The 12,175-nt window shown below is 35.7% G+C and overlaps 1 non-coding gene across 1 annotated transcript; it reads right to left on the reverse strand.

The window, feature by feature from the left end:
• Nucleotides 1-280: 280 nt before the first annotated feature.
• Nucleotides 281-353, reverse strand: TRNAA-CGC (transfer RNA alanine (anticodon CGC)). Its single transcript has one exon. It is a non-coding gene; the product is annotated as a tRNA-Ala (tRNA).
• Nucleotides 354-12,175: the final 11,822 nt, after the last annotated feature.

The raw sequence follows: 12,175 nt of genomic DNA on the forward strand, positions 1-12,175 counted from the left end.
AGAGTCACTGAATCTTGAATATTTATAGATCCTTTTGATGACCTTCTATAGCAGGTAATGCAGAAGTAGTTGTTGACGCGGTACTTTCTTTCTTACTTGTTTGTTTCAAATATATATATAATACATGATAAAACAAGAATGATCTACATGTATTCTTTTTTTTTAGCGGAAACAACTAGTATCATTGCTGAAAGAGGATCCGGCACTGATGCAGCGCCAAACCTCACTTGCAAAGAGGCTCGAGTTATACAGAAATGCACAATCAGAAATCATAAAAAATTGGAGGTGCGGGGAATCGAACCCCGTGCCTCTCGCATGCGAAGCGAGCGCTCTACCATATGAGCTATACCCCCTTATGACATGTTATTGAAGATAATAGATAAAAGCCGTTGTATTTTATTTCTCAGCCAAAACTTGATTTATATAGTGAGAATAAAGAGAAATAAATGAGAATAAACAAAAACAAACGGGAAAATAAAATATTTTCCAACATCCCCTCAAGTTGGTGCATAAATATCTATTATGTCCAACTTGTCTATCAAATGTTCGAAGATAGGTCTTGTCAAACTTTTGGTCAGGATATCCACAGTTTGCTAACTTGAAGTCACGAAAAGTAGACATATGATTCCAGCATCTAACTTCTCTTTTATGAGTTGTCGATCAATCTCAATATGTTTGGTTCTATCATACTGAACTGGGTTATAAATTATGCTAATAGCAACTTTAATGCCAAAGTATAACTTCAATGGAAGCTCAATTTTCATCTTAAGTTCTTCTAGGAATCTAAGGATCCATAATCCACACAGAACCTTCAGACATAGCTCTAAATTATGCACTACTTCTTGCTATAATTCCTTGTTTTTTGCCCATCCATGTCACAAGATTACCCCAAACAAAGGTACAATATCCAGAGGTTGATCTTCTATCTATGACTGAACCTGCCCAATCAGCATCGGTGAAGATAGAAACATTTATTTCACCAGTCTTAAATAATAAGCCTTTTGTAGGATTTTTTTCAAATATCTCAGTATCATATAAACTGCCTCAAGATGTTCTTCAAAAGGAAAATGCATAAACTGACTTACTACACTTACTGAGAAAGCAATATCAGGTCGGGTATGTGACAAATAAATCAGTTTCTCAACCAATCTTTGATATCTTCCAGTATCAACAGGAACATTACCTTCTCCCTAAAGTTTAACATTAGGATTCATAGGGATATCTTCAGGACGACATCCTCTCATTCCTGTTTCTTTCAATAAGTCTAGAATGTATTTCTACTGTGAAACCATAATACCATTCTTAGACCGAGCAACATACATACCTAGAAAAAAATCTCATGAATCCCTAGTCCTTGATTTCAAAGTCTACTTTCAGTTTCTCTTTTACTTTTGCCATTTCCATTGTATCATCTCCAGTAAGGACAATATCATCAACATAAACAATCAGGGTGTTAGCTGACCAATTTCGCCCAGAGAAGAAATCCAATTTCGACTAGGGAACTTGTCGGAGCATCCTCGACAGGATGATGGACGCGTCCATAGGTCGACATCTGCAAGCTTCGGTCGAAGTCGAAGGGCTTGAATGTTGAAGGCAATCGTGGACAATCAAAGAATGTGGGTAGTTATTTACCAACATGGGGGAAGTGGACCAACACGTGGCATCATGAGATGGTTTTGTAACCTCCAGACGATTATTTTCAATTAGTATTTAAGCTAGTATTAGGTGAGATTTTGGGGGTGGCATTTTGAACATTTGCAGTAGGAGTAAAACTTGAAGTATCAAAGCGTTTACGAGAAAAGATCAATCTCCTCACAAAATGTACTTTGCCTCCATTTTATATTCATAAGTCATTTAATCTTACCAAATTTACCTTTGTTTTCTTGCTTTATCATTTATACGTTCCCTTTTCGCCTTATTTTTATCATGTTTCTAACCCATCAAGAGTTACATTTACATCTTTTAGACATTTCAAATACATTGTTTACCAAAAAATCATACGCTCAAACACTAAGTTCAGAACTTTGTAGTCGGTCCTGCAAGTAACCCTCTTATAGGAAGGCTAGAGATTGTTGACGAACCAACAAATTAGCACACCTGGTGGGACCTCGACAATGTTAAGTGTATGCGATTACACAGTGGAAAAATGACGTCTCCTAGACCCCACGAAGAAGCGTCTTCGGCAAGAGACACACCAACCCCCAGGTTTCAGATTGACGTCTTAGTCAGTCCCAACTTTTACGTCAAGTTCTCCCTTGATTTATCTGGGATAACCTTACATGTTTCCACATTTTTTTATTGTTCCAGCCAAGTGATGGTTTTGCTTGTAGAAACTTAAAGTTACTTTTTTAAAAATACTTGCATTGTGTTTTCCTTAGATTATTAGGATCGAGAACACCATGTTTCCATGCTACATCAATTCTGTTTCCAGGAGCATTTTTGAATAGTGTTTTCTGTCGTGGTGCAATTGCAGTGGAAACAGTGAGAGCACCAACAAGTAAATTTCCAATAGTGGAGCTTGAAGCCATCTGGGAAAGGTTAAAACTAAAAGGTTTGTGTTATGTATTGAGTATGATAAGAAGGTACTAAATAGAAAGGATAGAGGAGTGGAATATTTAATAGGAGAGAATTGAGTATTTAGCATGAAAGAGAGCGTGGAAATGAATCTGGTAAGTTCGTATGTTATAAAAATATTGATTATTGGATGAGTGAGTGTGTATGTATTATTAATTTATTTATTTTTGGGTAATGTTAACTTGTGCCCCTAGGGCACAAGATAAGAACTAAAAAAAGTAATTTTGTATTGGAAATTGTGCATTGATTTTAATAAAGGTCTAAAATTAATTTTATAATTGTTTCATTCAATACAAATTTTCTACAAGTGGGTGTCTTATCTTGTGTTCCTAGGGCACAAGTTAGCATTACCCTGAAAAAAAAAAAGGAACATGTTTGTCCAAGTCCAACGTTTTTAGGATTTTTTCTGAATCCAATCAAAACTTTCAAGATCTGATCCGCAAACCCGAATTTTGGTGTTATGAACAGAATTGTGTGTGTGGAGATTATGATGTTTTTGCGTGTTTTTGTGACGATTCCGGACGTGCCTAAAAAAAAAGGATCTCGGCCATACTCTGGCACAAAATGGGGTTGCAAGACCCCAAAATCGTTCAACCCTACGAGATAGATTGTGATTTTGACTACCTTGAATGTGATGGCTCTAAAGCTATTATCAAAAACTAGAATAAAGATTCATCCATCATTAACTAAATATCATTGTCAACAAGCATACATCATGAGAAAATTCTCTTTCCGCCACCCTACATTTTCTAAAGTCCCATAATTTTTTAATATTTGATTATAATTTTTCTTAGGATTTTTACACTAGAGGTTTTTTCTGTTCTCAGTTTGTCATCTTTCGTTACCATAATTTTGTTGAACTGTAACCATGTTTATGGTCAAACTTCAACTTTATTTTGGCTGCAATGTTGCCAAGAATATGATTTTATCAAGTTGTGATTTTTGCATGGTTTGAGACTTGGGAAGAGACTAGCACAACAAAAGAAAATAGGGAACCTTGGAATTTCTATTGTCGGAGAGTTGCAGAATTGGGATACAAAGTCTCAGAATTTCTATTTTAAATGGGAATTTCTATTGTCATTTCATCATAAACATCATCATTCATCATTATTTTAAAATAAAAGATTAATTTTCATTCACCATTGACATCTCATTAACATAATTTTCTCATTCCAATTTGAAAGAAAACAAGGTTTAAGTTAAATTCAAACCACCACCTTCCATTGCTTTTTTCCCCCCACATCATCATTAAAATAGAGCTCTTGGTTCACATTATCTCATCATTATTCACTTGGTGTATGTTTTTATGATGCTATGAGTGATGCTTGGTTGCAGTGGTACCAAACCTGTATCGTTCTTTTATTCTTTTTTATTTTCATTTGATTTTATTGTATGCAGGGTAAGTGGTGATAGAAAATGAGATGATAATGATGAGCCTAAGGCACGATGATGAAGATGATGGCATGAAGATGGTGCAAAGGAGTGTAGCAGCAGTGGAATGGAGAACTTGTACGAGCCAAACTTAGTTCTCTTCCTTAGTTTATTTTTCATTTCTTTATTCTCTATTTGTATTTTTATTTTAAAATGTATGTAATGTATTGACTAATTACATATGTAATGTAGTTTGACATGTTTGTTTTTTTTAAATTCAAATGTATTGTATGATATTTGAAAGTTATGTAATGTAAAAATGCTTGCTTATTCAATTGTAAAAAGTACTTGCCTTGCAAATTATGAAAGTCTATTCCAACAATTGTGACTTCAAATTAGATTTTAAATGTTATATCACAATTTTTTATAAAGCACATATAATTAGAACAAACTCTTTAAAATGATGTATGCATAACGGATGCAAAATAGACATGATGAATGCAAAAAATGACTAAAAAATAATGGAAGATATAAACCATGATTAAATGCAAGAATAATGCAAATTCCATATGACTTAAGATGAAGCGAGGACCTAAAAAAGGCCATATACAAGGTCTAAATATGAGGGACAATGGACATAGGCCCTTAAAACCAATTACCTTATCATAAAATGAATGTAATGAGTGGCCATGTCCAATTGATCACTCCATGTTTTGTCACGTTCATACCGACTGGATTTTCTGCCTATTGGCGAGATTGAGATGAAGAAAGATCTTGACACTTTTTACGAGAATCATAATTATCACGAGGGGTGTGGTCCTACTGAGGTAAAGTATTTTCAGCTGAGAAAATGGTCCATTGATATCCACTGTGTGGGAGATTATTCATTTAAGGGTACCTTAATCATGAAATGATAGAGAGGTTTACCTTAACCTCCAATAGGTTTTTCATCTTTCTCTTTTGATTAATTGTTTAATGAATTCAATGAATATGATTTTGTTTTTATGCCATGAATTAACATGAAATTCGTGCTTGATGTTGTATGATTTTTGTGTATATGAAATTGCTCATGAATGGATTGTTGGTGTTGGAATTGAGGAGTTTTTAGGTATGATCATAAATCTGAATTTTTATGGCTGGATGATGAAATAACATGTTAATTTAATGAGAAATAATATGCTAATATGTGTTAATGATATATGTATTAATTTTGGATTGGTTGAGGGTGTTTGAGATTGAATTGGAGGAGTTTGGAGGTCCTACAGTGTAAAAATCACATTTTTGGTGCTGCAGGTCTGGACGACCTCGCCCATTGAGCATGACAATGCTAAGTTGTTATTCAGGTTTCGAATTGTCGTAACTTGAGTCTCGTGACTCAGGTTGAGGTGCAGTTTTAAGCGTTAGAAAGCTAACACTCATAGATACATTATGGTAGTGCTTTGTGAGATAAATTGACATTTTTGAATAATTTGTGGATGCATGTTAAATGTGTGAATATATGAATAATTGGGTGAATTATTATACATACTTAATGATGAATCAATGTTAAAATGATTTAACATGATTGATTATTATGTGTGGATATGTATTTGATGTAGTGTTGTTGTTGTGAAATGAAAGTTTAATTACGTGATTTATTGTACATGCTTATTGATGATTGATGAGATGAGTAGTTCGAGTGAGAATTACTGGTGATGCATTAAGTGCATGATCGTTTACAGTCAGAGTGTGGTTGTACTCGTTGTTATGTTGTTGCATGATTGATTGCGGTCAGAGTGAGAATGTCGTCATTGCTATGTTGTTATTATTGTGTGATTGTTTATAGTCAGAGTGAGGATGTATTCATTGTTGTGTTATTGTCATTCCATTGTGATATGTCATACATCATATGTTATTGTTGTTATGGAAGATGCGTGTTCGCTAGTTCATAGTGGGGACTAGTAACTTATCCCAAGCTCAAAGTGGTGGCTTGGAGCTTAGATGTTGGGGCTCGGGGGTTGCAGTTGATTGAGACCCAGTTCATATGAATAACCAAATAGGCGAGTCATGAGTTCAGAGTGGGGACTAGTGACTTGTCCCAAGCTCAGAGTGGGGGCTGGATTGAAGAACCAAATGTTGAGTCAGGTTTGCATGCATATATAATTGAGTTTATGAGTCTGGTTCAGAGTGGGGATCATGACGAGCATGAGTTGAGTCGATGTTGCATTGTATTACATAATGGTTGTGCAAATGAGATGTTTATAAATTGATGAATACTTTTGTATGCTTTGTGTGATTGGTGATTAATTGTGATGTGGGTAAAATATGAATATGTGTTGTTGTGGTGCATGTTTGATATATGCATGACTTGTGATGTAGGAATCTACTCTAATTATTTTGTGCACCAATTCTTATTTGAATGTATTCTCACCCTATTTTGTGTTGTTGTGCTTGTGATCCTCTCGAGTATAGACAATCAGGTACCTGAGTAGGAGCATGAGGTTTAGGACTGGGTTGTGCCTCTTTAGATGCTTGTTAATCAAGTCTTGTAGTTGGAGCTGCTCTGATATGTAACACGAGGGGAATGGGTTATTCTGTTATTTACTTTATGTTTCATATATTTCCTTTTATTTTTTATGATGAACCACTTTTCAAACTAATAATATTGTCGGGGCTTTCTATGTAGACCATTTTCTAACTTTCTGCTACTTATCAAACAATTTCATTTTTAATTATGTTGTTCAAATATGGTTTATTTTTTGTTGAGTATCATCCTACTTAGATAATATATGTGTTTTACATGTTTTATTTAATTATTTGTCGAGTCGGGAAGTAGGGTATTACATCTTCTCTATAATTCCTCATGGTGTTGGCAACCACTATAACCCTGTCAAAACGGTCTGTGACTGACTCACCTTACTTCATGTCTAACTGTTCAAAGTTTCTACGTAATATTTTCAATTGTGCTTGTTTCACCCTTATGTTTCCCTATTATTTAATTTCCATTGAATCCTAGTGTTGTTTCGATGTCTCCTTTTGAGTGATGGTCTTCAAGGCGGTCTTGTCGATTGAACTGAACATATTCTTGGCCATTTGATCCTTTAGCCTAGATTCATTAATATTCTTCTTTTGGACTACAAACAAGGTTTCTTCATTTGTTCGTTCAATGAAGCCATCTTGAACTGCGCTCCAATTCTCTTTTGACCGAAGAAGGTCCTCCTTGAGGAGGCTCTCGTTATCATAATCCCTGTAAAACTTGTGGATGCTTGGTTGCACAAAGTTACTGCTCTCACTCATCATGTATTCATTTTCACTAATATATTTTTCACTCACTTTGTTTCACTCTTGTTTTTCACACACAGGTCAAGCTTCTTTTGAAGCTCTGATATCGTATTTGTTGCACTCAATCTTTAATACTCATTCACAGAAGTATGAATCAGTTCCCTGATTTTATTACGAAGCTTTGACTATTAAGTAGCCTTACAAAAATCAACCACACTGTAATAATGGAGTTTGTTACGCACATAATTAAAACAACTTTGGACTAGTTTATGAAAACTACCTCCTAAAAGGTATGAGTTTATTTATGCACCTAATAACTAAATATTACCAAGTCTAACATAACAATATCAATTTCCTAAAAAATTCTCGCATAATTCCTAAATATTCTTTGTCTAGTTGAGTCATCTACATCTATTAGAACACCTACCCAATTTTCAATTTCAAAGAGGGTTTTACTCTTCATTATTATTGTGGAAAAATAATCAATCTGATCCAAACCTTAGCATGAGTGTTCTTTTGCGTGTTGATGTTGAAATCTGGATCATGCTAGAAGAACCTAAGAACCTATTAGAGAACCGAGTATGATAATCCTGGATAACTTCGAAGAATCGTGTTCGTACACTTTTCGAACAAAGTATTTCGACCCTATTCTTGCCTGGGTTCACGAAATCTTTGTGGGGATAATTCTTGAAGAACAATTTGTTTCTGGCAAAGAGAAATGTTCAGGAATGTAGAGTGAAAGTTTGGTTTCGTTATCCTATTTTCAAACTGAGGCCAAATGACTCCTTATATAGGAGATCAATAACAGAAACCGAAAAGACGCAACTGTTCAGAAACGGTTACGTCGGTTGGGAAAGGGTTTAACTGTTTAAAAGAAAATTTTGAACGGGGTGCTGCCCCGCACCCCGCCAGGGGCTTCGCCCCTTGGAACCCCGTTTCATTTATTCGCATTCAATTATATGTTGGCTCGACGAGCGTGCACTCCGCACTACCCCTAACTCGTTTCCAAGCTTTAACGCATAATTGCATCGGCCTATAGTAAATCACATTACTACTAAAATACATTGATGATACTAAAATCACCAACAAATCCCCCCCATTTTAGTGTAATCCTTGATTTACTCAGTATATACAATAATATATACAAGGGTATAACACACACGTATAACGATCAAACAAATGCATAAATGAAAGTGTCTTGCGATTGAATTTTCATCTTAGTACAAATACACATTCCAAATACTCGAAAATCGGGGTGTCATAGCGATTGAACCCGTCAATCCATTTGAGTGTCTGAAGATATCGTACACATATGTTTCTTACACTACTCTACTATTCATACTTGACACTTTACAAGTCATGTGTCCTTATCCATTAATAAGCATATAGGAAGCCAAGTCCAAGCTTCTTGAAGCGGCAAAACTTCATGCTCACATAGGTGATTCTTTTAATCTTGCACCTGCATTTGCAATTTTCCAAAAGAACCATTAAGAAGATATAATTCAACCTAGCCATCACTTGCAGGTCTGAGCACATACCTTGGGAAGATAAACACAATTGCTCCAATCTCTAACTATGATCTTTCCACATTGAATTCTGCTTCTAATGTTGTATTAGAAGGGAATTGGGTATACCATAGCTAATAGATTTAAATGGACTTTAATCCCATCCCAATTACCGACTTCTTCACTAAGTCTCTAGCTAACCCCTTCGTCAAGTGGTCAGGTAAGTTTTGTTGCGACCGAACAAACTCAATAGATATCACCTCATTCATGATTAATTCCCTAATCATACTATATCTAACACCCAAATGTCTAGACATTCCATTGTATATTTGACTATAAGCTTTAGCCAATGTGGCAGTACTATCACAACGGATAGAAATTGGTGATATCAGTTTAGGCCATATCGGAATCTCATATACCAAATTCCTTAGCCATTCCGCTTCTTTACCAGCAGCAGCTAATGCTACAAACTCAGATTCCATTGTGGAACCAGTTATACATGTTTGCTTCTTGGAAGCCCGTGAGATGGCACCTCCCCCAAGCAAGAACACTCATCCACTTGTAGAGGATGAATCTTCAGCATTATTTATCCAACTAGCATCCGAATAACCCTCTAACACCGAAGGAAATCCCATATATGACAATCCATAATTCATTGTACCCTTCAAGTACTTGAATACCCTAGTTATCGCATGCCAATGATGTCTACTAGGATTACTAGTAAATCTGCTCAACTTTCCAACCGCATAAGCAATATCCGGTCTAGTGCTAATCATAGCATACATCAAAGAGCCTATAGCTTTTGAATATTCGAGTTGATCCACAGGTTTACCTGTATTTAGCATAAGCTTTTCTCCCGGATCCATGGGAGTACTTACTGGAGGACAACTTTCATAATTGAACTTCTTGAGTATTTTCTCAATGTAATGAGATTGCGTAATTACAATCCCCTTATTCTCCTGTTTAATCTTAATACCAAGAATAACGTCCGCTTCTCCCATATCCTTCATGGAGAACTTTGATGATAAGAAATTCTTTGTTTTATCAACTTGATTTTGGTCGGTGCCAAAGATCAACATGTCATCAACATATAAACAAATGAAAACTCCTTTACCGGAAGTATCAAATTTGCTATATACACATTTGTCAGCTTGGTTTAGAATGAAACCATTAGACAAAACAACCCCATCAAACTTTTGATGCCACTGCTTCGGAGCTTGTTTCAGCCCATACAACGACTTAACTAGCTTACACACTTTATGCTCATTACCAGGCATTACAAATCCTTCAGGTTGCTTCATATACATTTCTTCCTCCAAATCACCATTCAGAAATGCTGTTTTGAAATTCATTTGATGAATCACTAGATTATGAATAGCCGACAAGGCAATCAACAATCTAATAGTAGTGATACGGGCAATAGGAGCATAGGTATCGAAATAATCAATCCCTTCCTTTTGTCTGAAGCCTTGGATAACTAATCTAGCTTTAAACTTGTCAATTGTACCATCGACTTTCATCTTCTTTTTGAAGATCCATTTGCAACCCAATGGTTTGCAACCTGGTGGTAAATCAGATAATACCCAAGTATTATTTTCCATGATAGAGCCAGTCTCTTCGTCAATTGCTTCTTTCCAAAAAGCAGAATCTCGAGATTTCACAGCTTCATCATACGTTCTTGGATCCTCCTCTATACTATAGCAATAATAGTATTGAGTGCCAATTTGATCCTTTGATCCCTCAACTAAATATAGTTGAAAATCAGATCCATAAGATCTAGATTTTCTAGCTCTTTTACTCCTACGGGGTTCAAGTGTCTCACTTGGCACATCATTTGAATGATCATCCCTTAGAGATTCATCTGAATTAGGTATAGAGTCCTTTGGTCTAGGTATAGAAGAGAAACAATTCTCATCAAATGTGGCATCTCTCGATTCTATAATTGTGTTAATAGAAATCGAGTCATTAGGTTCTATAACATAAAACCTATAGGCCTTGGAGTGCTCAGCATATCCAACAAAGATGCAAGCTACACCCTTTTCACCCAAAGTTTTCCTTTTTGGGTCCGGGAGTCTAACCACGGCCCTACAACCCCAAACACGTAGAAATGTTAAGTTGGGTCATTTCTTATACCAAAGTTCATATGGGGTAGTCTTGTTCCTTTTATTAGGAACCCTATTTAATAAATAGCGAGCCGTTAACATAGCTTCTCCCCAAAACCCTTCACTCAAACCAGAGTAAGATAACATGGCATTCACCATTTCCTTAAGCACTCTATTTTTCCTTTCAGCCACACCATTTTGTTGAGGTGTATAAGGTGTCGTAGTCTCATGAATGATTCCTACAGATTGGAAAAATACAGGATCATAATATTCACCACCTCTATCTGTACGTAATGTTTTAATCAACACATTCTGTTGCACTTCAACTTCAGTTTTATAAATTTTGAATTTATCTAAGGATTCGTCCTTAGCGTGCAGCAAATAAACATAGCAGAATCTGGATGCATCATCTATGAAAGTGACAAAATATTTTTTATGTCCTAATGATGGAGTAGCATGCAAATCACATAAATCACTATGTATCAACTCAACAATGACAGATTTCCTTGTTATACTTTTAAAAGGTTGCCTAGTGATCTTTGTTAACATGCAAGTTTTACAATTTTCTACATTTTTATCAAAAACAGGAATTAAATCATCTTTAGACATTTCATGCATTCTTTTATAATGTACATGTCCTAGACGAGCATGCCATAACGATGAATTGATAACATTCGAAGAGGACATAAATACAGAACTAGAATCATTAGGAACTCCATTCAAATTCATCATAAACATACCATTATTATAATATCCAAATCCTACAAACACACCAGACTTCGATAAAACATATTTATCGGATTCACACACTTGCTTGTATCCAAGCTTATTTAATACAGGACCAGAAATTAAATTCTTACGTAGTTTAGGAACATACAAAACATTAAACAAAGTAATAGTCTTTCCAGAACTGAATTCTAGCACCACGTTTCCTTTGCCTTCAACGGGAGCGAGGTGATCATCTCCCATGTAGAGGACAGAACCATCTTCCACTGGAACAAGAGTCTTAAACCAGAAACGATCCTTGCAAACATGTGTCGTAGCGCCAGAATCAATCCACCACGCGATAGCATCATCCTGCACATAGAATGCTTCAGAATTTAGTGAAACCGGATGTTTAATCAAACTATTCAAATCACGAATTGATTTCTGACCTTGGTTTTCGGATTGGTCCTTAGACCCCTTTCCTGAACCACTTGCATTCGCGTTATCATGCTTTTTGCCGGAACGACAATCCTTCTTGAAGTGGCCTGTTTTGCCACACTTCCAGCATTCTAGTTTCGGTTTCTTGTTAGCACCGAAACTACCCTTATTGTTCTTGAAAGCACGCTTCTTTCCTTTGTTTTTGTTGTTACCGTTCTT

The sequence above is a fragment of the Lathyrus oleraceus genome, chromosome 3 (assembly GCF_024323335.1).
Source record: "Lathyrus oleraceus cultivar Zhongwan6 chromosome 3, CAAS_Psat_ZW6_1.0, whole genome shotgun sequence".
NCBI classification, from domain to species: Eukaryota; Viridiplantae; Streptophyta; class Magnoliopsida; order Fabales; family Fabaceae; genus Lathyrus; species Lathyrus oleraceus.